Source organism: Microcaecilia unicolor, chromosome 1, assembly GCF_901765095.1.
Source record: "Microcaecilia unicolor chromosome 1, aMicUni1.1, whole genome shotgun sequence".
In the NCBI taxonomy this organism is placed as follows: domain Eukaryota; kingdom Metazoa; phylum Chordata; class Amphibia; order Gymnophiona; family Siphonopidae; genus Microcaecilia; species Microcaecilia unicolor.
Window position 1 is genome coordinate 13,664,876 of NC_044031.1, and position 15,835 is coordinate 13,680,710.

The following is a 15,835-nucleotide window of genomic DNA, read 5'->3' on the forward strand; positions in this document are numbered from 1 at the left end:
TCTTCTGTTGTTTCTTTTTGTGTTCTTTTTTAATTTTTGGAGTTTTTATAGTAAATTTTTACTCAAAAATTTTCCCCTCAAAATACCAGCACTAGACTATTTTAGGTCAGACATTTGGTGCATTATTCCTTAAATTATATTATGGCACTTAGCTTAAGTAACAGTTTCCAGCTCTTTCTTACAGAATCTACAAACGTCTGGTGCATCAGTTTTTTCCAATGCTTGCTGTGAACCATCTTGTCTATAATCCACTGTCTTGAGCTGCAACTATCAATTGCTCATCCTTAGGTTTCAGTTCATCTCTCTTTAACCATTCATGTGTCCGTGTTTGATCCACAAATAGTTCCTGGAGTAACACTTTTTATTTCCCGCTGTACTTATGCATTTGTCACTTGTTGTTTCTCCCCTGCTGATCCAATTGCTTGAAAATGTTTTTTCTGTTGCTTCTTCCCCTTTGGTATTGGTAAGATTTTCACCCATTCCTTCTACTCATCAGAAGGATTCTAGATGTCTTCATACATATTTCAATACCTTTTGTTTATTGGGATCTGATGCTGCCATTAAATAAGCCTGGGGACCTATGACAGTAGATTGACCAGTGTCACAGATTTCTGCTTTTATTTTCAAATAATTTATTATCAGAATAGCCAGAATAATAATGATGCAGCAGATCAAAAATACATAAAATAATGAACATTATAAGCATTTTCAGAAAGGCTGCAAAATATAATCAATAACCAATTCCGTATACATGGGAACCAATAGAAAAGAAGGAGCAGATAGAAGAAATATAGTCCAGGAAGGTCAGGAAGTGAAGCATAAGCCACAAAACAGTACAGGTATATGTTTTAAAACATATAGCATGTACTACTACTACTACTATTTATCATTAGCGGTGTAGTAAAGAAGAACATTTATATACTCAATCCTATCAGTTGATGCCATCAAGGGACTAAGTTAAGCGAGTGTAGGAGCCCGAAAGAGAGGGGTTCAAGAAGAGAGTATTTTCCAGGGTTTACATTTCTGTAGCCAGACTAGTCTTCCAATCCAGCAATTCTCCAAAACTTTACCTAATCAGAGAAATGTTTGGATGGCAATGCTGAATTTTTCCATTTCTGTGCAAACTTTGGCAACAAGCAACAACTATCTGATTAAATCTAAATGTTTATGAAAAGCTAAATCGAGTGGAGGCATTTCAAGGAGAATGAAAGCTGGGTCCAGTGGGATGATGTAAATCTGAAGTAAATTGGAAATGCAAGTAATTTTCATTTTCCAAAAAGATTGAATATGTGAACATATCCACCACATATGTACCATATCTTCCTGGGTGGGGCATCCCCTAAAGCATAAGGGAGAGGACTGCATCTGCCACTTATGTATGCCATGTAGAGTGAGATAAATAGAGAATTCTCAGTTGAGTATTAGTGTCAGTGAGACAGAAGAGTGGAAAGAATAAGACCATACGAGAGTCTCGATACACTGTTTTCCTACCAGCTTTCCCCAAAGATCCATGTAGTGAAAATGGCAGAGTGAAAGAGTCAGAAAGGTGTTTTTAAAAAAGAGTGATATAAAGTTTTGTAGAGAAAGACGTTGAAAGAGATCCTCTTCAAAAAATAACAATGAACGAGTAATGCATTCAATTAGGAACAGTAAGTGAAATGAAATGGCGAATTTGGAAATACTGAAAGAACGAAAGCATCACTTGGAATGTGCAGAAAATATCAGATATAGTCCATAGATTACCATGCAGGAATAACTTGGCCAAAGGAAAATTAGCTAGATCACTAGGTAAGCACAAAGTCCTTATATGAGAGTTAGCCAGGAGAGGCATAAGGGGAGTCAAGGCAGGTGAAACAGATTTCAGACAGCAAACCTTCCTCCAGCTAAGAAGAACAGAAGAAATAAAGGGGTGATGGCATAACAATGGAGACCAATTATGTGTGTTGGCAAAAAGATAAGCTATAAGGGTATAACGGCTCCTCCAATCGGACCCAATGCGACTGAGCAAAGGGATTTATCCAACAATGAAGTGCTGGAGAGAGCATATATTTTTTAGCCAATACGTTAAAAGGAATAATCACATCTTCATCAAAAAACTGACCCCATGTCTTTAGACCAGCCGAAAACCAGTGCTGAAATGGCCCTGGGACAGAGCCAAGTGGAAAGAGGGGATTGTTAGTTATCAGACTAAGCTCAGAAAAGACCCAATCCGGCTTAACAAAGAGACTATCCCAGTAATGAAGTGTGGACACAATAGAAGAACACAAGGTCTGACCCAACGAACGGTTACTGCGAGGAATCCACATCAAAGAACCCAGAGGGCATGAGCCTATCGAATTCTGTTCCAGACAGATCTATCGTTTATAGGAACTAGCATGAAACCATTCTATTGCAGCCAAAGCCTGGGCCATCTTATAATACCACTGTAAATTAGGGACACCTAAACTCCCCTTTTTTTGATCCCTATATAGCAAAGATCTTGAGAGATGGGGCTTTTTATTTGCCCAGATGAAACGGAAAAAGCGATCTTGGATACCCAATAAGAAATTGCACGACAGACGAAGAGGGAGAACTTGAAAAAGGTACAACAAACGAGGTAACATGTTAATTTTCAACGAAGCAATCCTGCCAAACCATGACAAATCAAGAGAACTCCAAGTCTCTAAATCCTTATATATTTCCCATAAAAGAGAAAGGTAATTAGCTGAAAATAAATCAGAGAAATTCTGAGTAAGGAGAATCCCCTAATACCTCGCGTGACCCACCTGAAAGAAAAAGCTTGCTGTAAGGCCTGTAGATTTGGATGGGGAATACCAATGGCCATAGCTTCCAACTTAGCCATATTAAGCTTAAAACCCGACACTGCTGAGTATTCCGCCAGAAGCTTAAGCAAATTAGGCATAAAGATTAACGGTTTGGTTAAAGAAAGCAAGATGTCATCAGCAAACATTGCTAGCTTATACTCCTGACCACCCACTTCAACGCCCAAATATCAATGTTAGACCGAATTGCTATAGCAAGAGGTTCCATAACCAAAGCGAACAGCATTGGCAAGAGAGGGCAACCCTGCCTCGTCCCCCTAAACAAGGAGAACATCGAAGAAGTCCCACCATTAATTCGTACACACACTCTAGGAGAGTTGTAAACTGCTTGGGTCCAACCCCTAAACCCCGATCCAAACCCCATTCGCTCCATGACACTGAACATAAAGGGCCAATGTACACGATCGAAAGCCTTCTCCACATCGAGGCCCAAAAGGCACATCGGGATTTTAGAATTTGTAGCTACATGGAGTAAGTTAACCAGTTAAGTCAGATTGTCAAGATCCTACCTAAACCTACACTACCCAATTGCAAAAGGACTGAAATACGCAATTTACGCAGCCGCTTCTCCTACATAAGCGCACAACTATGGAATGGGCTCCCAAAAGCTGTGAAAATATCCACGACCACTTGAACTTCAGGAAATTCACTAAAAACCTACCTCTTCAAAAAGGCCTACTACTACTACTACTACTACTTCTTGACATTTCTAAAGCGCTACTAGGGTTACGCAGTGCGGTACAATTTAACATAGAAGGACGTCCCAGCTCAAAGGAGCTTACAATCTAAGGAAAAATGTACAGTCAGTCAATAGGGGCAGGTCTACATTTACCTGAAAGGTATAAAGGTTAGGTGCCGAAAGCATACATGGAAGAGGTGGGCTTTGAGCAAGGATTTGAAGATGGGTAGGAGGTGGGCTTGGCGTACGGGCTCAGAAGTTCATTCCAAGCAGTAGGGTGAGGCGAGGCAGAATGAGCGGAGCCTGGAGTTGGCGGTGGTGGAGAAGGGTACTGAGAGGAGGGATTTGTCCTGTGAGCGGAGGTTACGGCAGGAAGTAAGGGAAATGAGGGTAGAGAGGTAATGAGGGGCTGCAGACTGAGTGCATTTGTAGGTAAGAAGGAGAAGCTTGAACTGTATGCGGTATCTGATTGGAAGCCAGTGAAGTGACCTGAGAAGAGGGGTGATATGAGTATATCAGTTACAGGCGGGAATATAAGACGTGCAGCAGAGTTCTGAACAGATTGAAGGGGGGATAGATGCTAAGTGGGAGGCCAGTAAGGAGTAGGTTGCAGTAGTCAAGGCGAGATGTAATGAGAGCTGTGGGACGAGTACGGGTGGTGTGCTCAGAAGGAAAGGGCGAATTTTGCTGATGTTAAAGAGAAAGAAGCGACAGGTCTTGGCTATCTGCTGGATATGCGCAGAGAAGGAGAGGGAGGAGTCGAAGATGACTCCTAGGTTGCGGGCAGATGAAACAGGGAGGATGAGGGTGCCATCAACTGAGATGGAGAGTGGAGGAAGAGGAGAAGTGGGTTTTAGTGGAAAGACGATAAGCTCGGTCTTGGACATGTTCAGTTTCAGGTGGCGGTTGGACATCCATGCAGCAATGTCGGATAAGCAGGCCGATACCTTGGCCTGGGTCTCTGCGGTGATGTCTGGTGTGGAGAGATATAGCTGGGTGTCATCAGCATAAAGATGATACTGGAAACCATGAGATGAGATCAAGGAGCCCAGGGAAGAGGAGTAGATTGAAAAAAGAAGGGGTCCAAGGACAGATCCCTGGGGAACTCCAACAGAGAGCGGGATGGGGGTGGAGGAAGATCCATGAGAGTGTACTCTGAAGGTGCGGTGGGAGAGATAGGGGAGAACCAGGAGAGGACGAACCCTGGAACCCAAATGAGGACAGTGTGGCAAGAAGTAATCATGATTGACAGTATCAAAAGCAGCGGATAGATCAAGGAGGATGAGGATGAGTAGTGGCCTCTGGATTTGGCAAGGAACAGGTCATTACAGACTTTAGAGAGTTGCCGTTTCTGTCGAGTATAGAGGGCGAAAACCGGATTGAAGGTGGATCGAGGATGGCATGAGAGGAGAGAAACTCAAGGCAGCGGCTATGAACAGCACGCTCAAGTATTTTGGAGAGGAAGGGTAGGAGGGAGATGGGGCGGTAGTTGGAGGACTGGTAGGGTCAAGTGATGTTTTTTTGAGGAGAGGTGTGACTACGGCATGCTTGAAGGTGTCAGGGACAGTTGCAGTGGAGAGAGAGAGGTTGAGGATATGACAGATGGAGGGGGTGGACAGTATGAGAGATGGTGTTAAGTAAGTTGGTGGGGATGGGATCAGAGGAACAAGTGGTGCATTTCGAGGAGGAAGAAGGCGGGCGGTTTCCTCCTCAGTGATATCAGGAAAGGAGGCGAAAGAGGCCTGGGTTGGTTGGTTGAGGGAGAGGGTTGAAGGGTTGAAGAGGAAGAGGTGCCTTGGTAGTGAACGCAACGACCCCACGTAACCCTCTTCACCTACCAACACAGCATGACTATGATTGAACAGGACATCACGCAATCTTCATCCATTCTGACCCTCCACTTATACCTCATACGATCACTATACAACTTTGTATTTGTATCCACCGACTGGGCAAACGCCTTTGACGGTACTATGTAAGCCACATTGAGCCTGCAATAGGTGGGAAAATGTGGGGTACAAATGCAACAAATAAATAAATTCTACGTACATTATCTTTTGCTTGCCTTTGTGGAACAAATCCAACTTGGTCGGGATGTATTAAGCCAGGAAGGACCTTGGCTAGTCGATTTGCCAAGACCTTAGCTAATATCTTTATATCCGATTGAGAATGGAAATGGGTTCTGTATGGAAGCGCATTCCGTCTTGTCTTTGCCAGGTTTCAGATCACAGCTATCCAAAGCTTCCAGCATAGATGGGCGGAGATTCTCGCCGTCTCGAATACCATTAAGAATTTCCACCAAAAAAAGGGGCCAACTCCCTCTAAACATCTTATAAAAGTCGTTCGGTAAACCATCTAAGCCTGGGGTAATTTCAGTGGCAATCCTTAGAACTTTAACAACTTCATCTACTTGGATAGCACATCCACATAGAACGCTGCTCCTCTGACAAGGAAGGATCGTCTGAGAGGATAAGAAGGACCAAATAGTATCTAGGCTACTTGTAGAGTCAGCGAGGTATAAGATTGGTAGAAAGACTGAAACTTCTGGCGATCGCGAAAGGATTTGGACACATAGTGTTTTTGCCCTCGCTAAGATTGTACGATCAGCTCTACGCTGCTTCAACTTGAGGGCCACTGAAACGACCCGGTTTATTATGATTTAAAGTACTGAGTAAGCTGCTGTTGACCCTGAAAAATTGCAATTGATCTGTGTAGATATTATCTAGTCTCAGCCGGAACAGCCTGAATCTTCCTCAGGATAGCCGTCGAGGGATAGACTTATGAGTATTCTCCAGGGAAAGATAATTGAGACATACAGTCAGCTATCTCCTTTCGCCGGGCCCCAAGCCCGACCACAGCCTGTTGTAAGAAAACCCCCCGAGAGACTGCCTTCAACGCATCCCAAACAATCTCCATAGACGAGCCAGAGGCTAAATTCATGTCTAAATACTCCTTCAAAAGTGTGCGATATTAGCTACAACACTCTCATCTCTTAACAAAGAAACATTCAAAGTCCACCTACTATCCCGGTCTTTCTCACAAAAGATGACAACTGCACCCAAACCGGGGATGATCCGAGAGACAGTAATGGGCTAATTCCAGAAAGACAACTACCCTGAGCCAATGATACATCCATTAGTACATAATCATTTTCCGAGGACAAGCAGGCTCAAATATTCTTACACATGGGTCGTCGTCCGTGACGGCCCAGGAGACAGAAGAAACTTCAAAAGTTGGAGAACCTTCCCGAACGTTCCGCTGCACGGGTCAATCCACCGCGCATGCGTGGGCGGCTTCCCGCCCGCGATGCGAACGTGCAGTGATCAGTTCTTTTTCATCCGCGCTTCAAGAGAGTTGTGCTCGCCGCTACTCCCTTGTTTTTGTTGGCCCAGGAAGAACCATTTTTTTCACGTTTATCGCACCCTTTTTTCTTCTTTTATTTCACCTTCTCAAATAAAATTAAAAAAAAAAAAGTCTTTTCCCCTTATTTTTTTAGTTTTTTCTCACTTTTTCAAGTTTCCTTTCTTTTCCATTGCGGCCGCCCTTTAGGCTGCTCAGCTGTGTCTGTTTACCTTTTTTTGGCCTTTTTAATTGGCACAATTCAGCCTTTTGATTTCGCGGACGCTATTTTCCCGCCCATGTCATCGAAGACTCCCAGCGGCTTCAAACGCTGTACTTGCTGCACCGGACCATCTCGGGTACTGACCCCCACGCGTGGTGCTCCAGTGTCTTGGGCCCGATCATCTTCAGCTGCGTAGTTAATGAGAAAAGGACCCAGGTGGCTCGAGAGGCTCAGCGTGAGAGACTTTTTTCTGATCGGTCTGGTCCTTCGACGTCGGCATCGACATCGGTACCGAGGTTGGTGGCATCGGCGTCAGGGAAGCAGCGACACCGAGAGTCCAGGTAATGGCTGCCGAAAGACCGCTTCGAGCTGGGAGCAGTGAGGCATTGAGTGGGTCTCCACCCGGCTAGGCAGGCCCCCCGGGACCGACCTTCGTTGGACCCGGCCCCGAGAAGGCATGAGGATTCCACGTCCTCCTCATCGGTACCGAGGAGTCTCGATGACGGGCGCGAGCGAAGGCAAAGAAGCATCGTCATCAATCTCCTTCCAGGCATGGTACCGAGAGCTCCGGGGAACCGAGGGAGTTGGCACCCGAGAAGCGTCGGCGCCGGGAGGATCGCTCACCGCCATTCAGGAGGTGCCGATGCTTCGGTCGTCTGGCAGCCTGGTACCCAGCTCTCGAGCCCCCTCAGATTCTGGCACTGACTCCTGCACCGGCCCAACAGCCTTTTCCGATGGCAGCTCTCGATGCATGCATCGGGCCCTTCTTCCAGAGCTTCTGGAAGGGTTGCTTCGTCAGTCTGCTTGTGTCGGGGGTGCTTGCGCTCCTGTACCGAGGGCAGAGATGGCATCTGTGCCATCACCTGTGAGGAGGTCCCGCCCTCGGTGCTGCTTGATGTACCAGAGCGGGTTGCCACCCGGTCGACTCCCTCGTCGACGTCGGTGGAGGAAGCTTCACCGGAGTCCAGCAGGGGTCGACTTCTCGACACCCCCCACGAGGTCGTTGATCCTCGGCGTTGAGGCAGGCTCGGGTTTGGGCTGCTGTTAGGGAGCTTCTGTCCGATACCGAAGAGGAGCGCTCATGGGGAGAAGAGGAAGACCCCAGGTACTTTTCGGAGGAAGAGTCCTGTGGGCTTCCCTCTGATCCTACTCCACCGATTGAAGTAAGGATGTTTCCTGTCAATGCCGTGCGTCCAAGGCCCCTAGGGCTCTCCAGCAAAGTAAGGGACGGGCTTTTGACTGGCTCCAGTGCAGCATTAGTGATTTTATTAGTGGCCTAGATCCAGGATTCGGTGAGCATCCAGCTGACCGTTCGTTTTCACGCTTCTCACCTCTTTCTGTAGATTCCGTTAAGGCGGAGTTCCGCAGATTTTTCCAGGAAATATTGCAAGCTGGATGTTTGCCCAAACTACTTACTCCAGTGTGCCCCTACCTGCTTTCTAACTGACCTGATGCTACATTTCAACTTCATGCTTGGTAATGGCAAGTTCCCAGTAAGTTATGGAAACATCTTGCTTACCTCAGTACCCAAAGATGCCAAGAAAAAAAGCAATCACCTGTCCAACTATCGGCCGATTGCATCTATTCCACGTTTTGTGAAACTGATGGAGAGCATGGTGAATAAACAACTCAAAGAGTATTTGGACAAGTTCAATATTTTGCATGACTCACAGTTGGGATTCCGTCCGCTCCATAGTACTGAGTCCGTACTCGTCACTCTCCTGACCAACTTTAAGAGGGAAATAGCTGCTGGAAATAGAATTTGCTTTACAGTTCGACATGTCTAGTGCCTTTGATATGGTGAACCATTAACATCTTATTGCGGCTCATTGATTACTTTGGAGCCAGTGGAAATGTTTTAGCCTAGTTGAAAGGCTTTCTAACCTCAAGAACTTACCAAGTTAACTCCAGCACTAGCTTATCACCTCTTTGGAAAGCAGACTGTGGTGTGCCACAGGGTTCTCCACTTTCGCAAACTCTCTTCAACATAATGTTGATTCCTTTGGCCACGGCCCTTTCCAAACTTGGGCTCAACCCGTTTATTTATGCAGATGACATCACTATCTTTATTCCTTTTAAAAAGACCTAAGCGAAATTACCAATGAAATATGACTAGGATTACACACCATGCTTGACTGGGTCAACTCATTTAAATTCAAGCTCAATACTGAGGAAACTCATTGTCTAATTCTCTCCTCTCTCTATAACAAATTCACGCCCCCAGCATAATCACTCCTGGGCTTGTCTTTTTTTTTTTTTGTTACATTTGTACCCCAGCGCTTCCCACTCATGGCAGGCTCAATGCGGCTTACATGGGGCAATGGAGGGTTTAAGTGACTTGCCCAGAGTCAATGGAGCTGCCTGTGCCTGAAGTGGGAATCAAACTCAGTTCCTCAGTTCCCCAGGACCAAAGTTCACCACCCTAACCACTAGGCCACTCCTCCACTCTTTGCCAATCTCGGAGTCCCCTAAAAATATTAGGTGTCATTGTTGATACAACCTTAACCCTGGAGCAACAAGCGAACTCTACAGCCAGGCAAATGTCTTCTCTCTTTGGAAACTTAAACGTATACAACCTTATTTCCCTAGAGAAGTATTCCGCAATTTAGTTCAATCACTAGTCATAAGCCGCCTTGATTACTGCAGTGGAATTTATGGGGGGTGCACAGATATGCTCCTAAAAAAACTACAGACTGCCCAGAACACAGCGGCCAAGCTCATCTTTGGTAAATCGAGATTTGATAGTTCAAGGCCACTGCATGAGAAGCTGCACTGGCTTCCTGTGAAGGACCGAATCGCTTTTAGAATTTGCACTCTGGTGCACAAAATCATCTATGGTGAAGCCCCTGCTTATATGGACACCCTAATTAACCTGCCACCTAGGAACTCTCACAAATCAGCCTGTCGTACTTAAATCTCCCTTACCCAGTTTTTTGTAGCCTCAAGTATAAGACCACCTATGCATCCACCTTCTCCTATCTTAGCACTCAATTGTGGAATGGGCTGCCTCAATTGGTCAAACGTACTCCTGATCACCCGGATCTTCAAGAAGCGCCTCAGACCTTCCTTTTTTGGTAGAGCATACGCTCCAACCCGCCTGGTGTCCTCTTCCTTCTGAATTACAACTGTCGTAGCGACATACTGATCACCGCTACTCTTTCCCCTTTTCTCACCTTGCTCTTTCCCTTTCTCTCTTACGATATTGATTGTTTGTTTGCAGAATTGTATCTTTTTGTAGACTGTTGTACACCACTTTCAGCCTGCCCATGGGTGGGAATATTGTGGGATATAAATGCTATAATTAAATAAATAGCTGCAGTAAAAGTGTCCGTACCGGGCGGCTTGCCTGTCGGGGGGTGGTTGATATTTTTTCACCAAAGGTGGCCTCTTATAACCTCCGACAGGTGGGTTCTTCAAATAGTCCGGTTAGGATACACACTCAATCTGGCATCCAAGCCTCCAAATTGCCCACCAAGAGCTCAATCCTTCAGTTCCCAGCACAAGCAGGTACTTGCAGAGGAACTCTCCGCCCTTCTAAAGGCCAATGCGGTCCGAACCCGTTCACCAGGGGAAGAAGGGCTGGGATTCTATTCCAGGTACTTCCTTGTGAAAAAGAAAACAGGGGGGATGCGTCCCATCCTAGACCTAAGGGCTCTGAACAGATTCCTGGTCCGAGAAAAGTTCAGGATTGGTTCCCTGGGCACCCTTCTTCCCATGATTCAGGAAAACGATTGGCTATGCTCTCTGGACTTAAAGGATACCTATACTCACATCTCGATACTTCCAGCTCACAGGAAGTACCTTCGATTTCAGCTGGGAACTCAGCACTTTCAGTACTGCCCTTTGGCCTAGCATCTGCGCCCAGGGTCTTCACAAAGTGCTTGGCAGTTGTCGCAGCATTGCTACGCAGAGTGGGAGTACATGTGTTTCCTTATCTCGACGATTGGCTGGTGAAGAACACTTCGGAGGCAGGGGCTCTACGGTTCATGCAGATGAGTATCCAACTGCTGGAGCTTCTGGGGTTTGTAATAAATTATCCCAAGTCCCATGCTGTTCCAGTGCAGAAATTGGAGTTAATTGGAGCTCTGTTGGATACACGGACGTCTCAATCTTCTGGCCCTAGTGTCCTGGCTCGAGCGTCTCAACAGATCACAGCTCGGCAGATGTTGAGACTTTTAGGGCACATGGCCTCCACAGTTCATGTGACTCCCATGGCACGCCTACATATGAGATCAGCTCAATGGACCCTAGCTTCCCAGTGGTGCCAGGCCACAGGGAATCTAGAGGATGTAATCCATCTCTCCACCGAGTTTTGCAGATCCCTTCAGTGGTGGACCATTCGATCCAATCTGACCTTGGGATGTCCATTCCAAATTCCTCAGCCACAAAAAGTGCTGAAGACAGATGCATCCCTCGTGGGGTGGAGAGCTCATGTAGATGGACTTCACACTCAAGGGGTTTGGTCCTTTCAGGGAAAGGGTCTTCAGATCAACCTCCTGGAATTGCAAGTGATCTGGAATGCTCTCAAGGCTTTCAGAGATCAGCTGTCCAACCAGATCATCCTAATTCAGACAGACAATCAGGTTGCTATGTATTACACCAATAAGCAGGGAGGCACCAGATCTCGCCCTCTGTGTCAGGAAGCCGTCCTAATGTAGCTTTGGGCCCACCATCACTGTATGTTTCTCCAGGCCACATATCTGGCAGGCGTAAACAACAGTCTGGCCGACAGGTTGAGCAGCATCATGCAACCTCACGAGTGGTCCCTCAACATGGATGTTATCCGCAAGATCCTCTGAGTGTGGGGCACCCCCTCGGTGGACCTTTTTGCCACTCACTTCAATCACAAAGTCCCTCAATTCTGTTCCAGACGTCAGGCCAACGACAGACTAGTGTCAGATGCCTTTCTCCTACATTGGGGGACAGGCCTTCTGTATGCGTATCCTCATACCTCTAGTAGAGAAAACTCTGCTGAAACTCAAGCAAGACCATGGAACCATGATTCTGATTGCACCTTTCTGGCCCCATCAGATCTGGTCCCTCTTCTTCTGGAGTTGTCCTCTGAAGAACCGTGGAGATGGAGTGTTTTCCGACTCTCATCACCCAGAACGAGGAGTCGGCTTCTATATCCCAACCTCCAGTCTCTGGCTCTCACGGCTTGGATGTTGAGAACTTAGAAGTTGCCTCTTTAGGCTTCAGAGGGTGTCTCCCGAGTCTTGGTTGCTTCCAGGAAAGATTCCACGAAAGGTGTTATTCTTTTAAATGGAGGAGGTTTTGCCGTCTGGTGTGACAGCAAGGCCCTAGATCCCTTTTCTTGTCCTACACAGACCCTGCTTGAATACCTTTCTACACTTGTCAGAGTCTGGTCTCAAGACCAACTCAGTAAGGGTCCATCTTAGTGCGATTAGTGCTTATTATCAACGTGTATAAGGTCAGCCTATCTCTGGACAGCCTTTAGTTGTTCACTTCATGAAAGGTTTGCTTTTGTCAAGGTCCCCTGTCAAACCTCCACCAGTGTCATGGGATCTCAATGTCGTTCTCACCCAGCTGATGAAACCTCCTTTTGAGCCACTGAATTCCTGCCATCTGAAGTACTTGACCTGGAAGGTCATTTTCTTTGTGGCTGTTACTTCAGCTTGTAGAATCAGTGAGCTCCAAGCCCTGGTAGTGCATGCACCTTATATTAAATTTCATCACAACAGAGTAGTCCTCCGCACTCACCCTAAGTTCTTGCCGAAGGTGGTGTCAGAGTTCCATCTGAACCAGTCAATTGTCTTGCCAACATTTTTTCCCCGTCCACATACCTGCCCCGGTGAGGACAAGTTTGCACACCTTGGAATGTAAGAGAGCATTGGCCTTTTACATGGAGCGGACAAAGCCCTACAGACAGTCAAGCCCAATTGTTTGTTTCTTTCAATCCCAACAGGAGGGGAGTTGCCATCGGAAAACGCACCAGTTCTAACTGGCTAGCAGATTGCATTTACTTCACTTATGCCCAAGCTGGACTGACTCTGGAGGGCCATGTCATGGCTCACAATGTTAGAGCCATGGCTGCGTCAGTGGCTCACTGAAAGTCAGCCTCCATTGAAGGATTTGCAAGTCTGCAACATGGTCATCAGTCCCACATTCATATCTCACTACTGCCTTCTGCATGATAGCCGACGCGACAGCGGTTTTGGGCAGTCGGTGCTGCAGAATTTGTTCGGGGTTTAGAATCCAACTCTACCCCTACTAGGCCCAATTTATGTTCCGTTCCAGGCTGCCTCATCACTTAGTTGTGTTCTTTTAGGTCAATCTATATTATGTCCTCGCTGTTGCGATGCCCAATTGACCAATCTTTATTATTTTGAGTGGGCCTGGGGGCTAGGGATACCCCATGTGTAAGAATATTTGAGCTGCCTTGTCTTGGAGGAAAATGAAGATACATACCTGTAGCCGGTATTTCTCTGAGACAGCAGGCTCAATATTCTTACAATTGGAGTTGTTTTCACTTATATTGTTTTGCTTTTTATAAACTGATCATTCACTGCATGTTTGCATCACGGGCGGGAAGCTGCCCACACATGTGCGGCGGAACATTCGGGAAGGTTCTCCAACTTTTGAAGTTTCTTCCGTCTCCTGGGCCTTCGCGGACGACGACCCATGTGTAAGAATATTGAGCCTGCTGTCCTCGGAGAATACCTGCTACAGGTATGTATCTTCATTATATGAGAATAGGAGTCGTGTGGATGTGAGTAAAAGGAATAGTCGTGCACCCTTGGGTATTGCAGTCTCCACAAGTCACACACTGCTAGCGTCTTTACCAAATCTCCTAGTTTGTTTTGTTTTTGTTACCTTGTACCCGTGCTTTCCCACTCATGGCAGGCTCAATGCGGCTTTACATGGGGCAATGGAGGGTTAAGTGACTTGCCCAGAGTCACAAGGAGCTGCCTGTGCCTGAAAGTGGTAATCGAACTCAGTTCCTCAGGACCAAAGTCCACCATCCTAACCACTAGGCCACTCCTCCACTAGGGCTTTAGAATTTATAACATCAGACTTCGCGCCCCTCCAGACCTATTCAAGGACGGGTCAAGGAAGCATTAAAAGTCACCTCCAAGACCAATTACCATAGGGATCAGACTTGTAAAACTTTACCAAGCTTTGCAAAGAATATACCTTGAGATTTGTTGGGTGCATATTGTGATATCCCCCTTCTCACTCAGGGTGACCTGGTTCTCAATATGCAGATCATATGCAGATTAGTGTGCTACCCCTTCTCGCTCAGGGTGACCTGGTTCTCACTAAGCAAATTAGACAGGTCTCACCAACAGCATATTTCTCAGGCAACTCTTTATTCCAGCCCCTGGGCACACTTGTTCTAGCTTAATACTTTATACTTTCATAGGTCTTCACACTGAGCCTCCCCACACAGACACACGGGCTCAGTCCTAACTTCAATACTTTGGGGATTCCCAACCCCAGGCTTTGCAGCCTGCTTCTCTCAGTACTGGGACACACAGTCCCCCCCCCTTCTTTGGACACACAGTCCTTCCTTCTTTGGACACACAGTCCTGGACACACAGTCCTTCCTTCTTTGAACACACAGTTCCTATAAGTACTGAGGACACACAGTCCAACACTAAATGCTTTAGGGACTTCTTACCCCAGGATTTTCAGCCTGCTTCTCTCCTTTGGACACACAGTCCACCACAAGTCCATAAGGTTAGCCAGTATCTTCCAGGGGGATCTCTCTTCTTCTGCTGCCAGCTCACTTCACTTCCTTTCACACTCAGGTGGGGTATAAAGTGGTTAATTAGCTACACAGGACCCAGCCCATAACCTCCCACACCTGTGGACATCCCAGGGCTCTCCCCGGTCCTAGCGACCTCCACATATTCTCCTACTAGCGCCCTCTAGTGGCCTACCCCGGATAGGACAGCCTCTTGCTTATCACATAACTTATCACAATATACAGCAATCAAAGAGAGAGCATGGTTATTCAATAGAACCTGTAGACATAAAAATCTACTGGCAGGATCCCGCTGAACGTTAACCACTTGGACCTGTAAAGATGAATGAATTAGGAAAGCAACCCCCCGCTTTCTCAATGCATCAGCAGCGGAGGCACAAAAGACGTGGGTAATGATGATGAGCTAATAACTTTTCATGTTCCCGCTTTAAATGAGTCTCCTGTAGGAATACAACATGTGATTTTTGGAACGTTAGTTCCTTAAATAGTTTCTGACATTTTGTGGAGAGTTTAGACCCTTAAAGCTACTCTCTAAAGGACTTTCATTTGTGCCTTCAAATAGATGTGATCCATTCCAAACACGTATTGAGTTAGAAAAATTCATAAGAAAATTAATCTAAATTATTTTTTGCTGATGCGAGAGAAATTCCAAGATAATCTATGGTTAAGCTTAAATCAAGCTGGTCCCCCCCAGGCCCTTTAGATCCATTAGTAGCATCTTTCGTCTTCTAGTTCTAAAAGATCTGGAAAAGTTAGAAAAAAACTAGACATAGAAATAATAAAAACCTAACAAGAACGAATTTAAGGGCTATTGAATCTTACAGGCTACAATAATATTATAATAAGAAGAGCCGATAAAGGGGGTGCCATTGTGATCCAAGATAAAACACAATATGTATCAGAAATAAATAGACAACTGCATAAAGTTACTGACTACAAACTATTAACCACGGATCCAACACCAGGGTTAAAAGAATGTATTTTTGGATTGGATTAACCAGTGGAGCTTATGCCAATGGTATGATTACTCAGAAAGAGTTTCA

At 46.0% G+C, this 15,835-nt stretch overlaps 1 protein-coding gene across 1 annotated transcript in view; it reads right to left on the bottom strand.

Moving 5' to 3' along the window:
- Positions 1-15,835, bottom strand: part of LOC115466946 (zinc finger protein 260-like) — a gene marked incomplete at its 3' end in the record, with an annotated part of 67,098 nt that overhangs the window by 27,642 nt on the left and 23,621 nt on the right. The window lies entirely within an intron of this gene.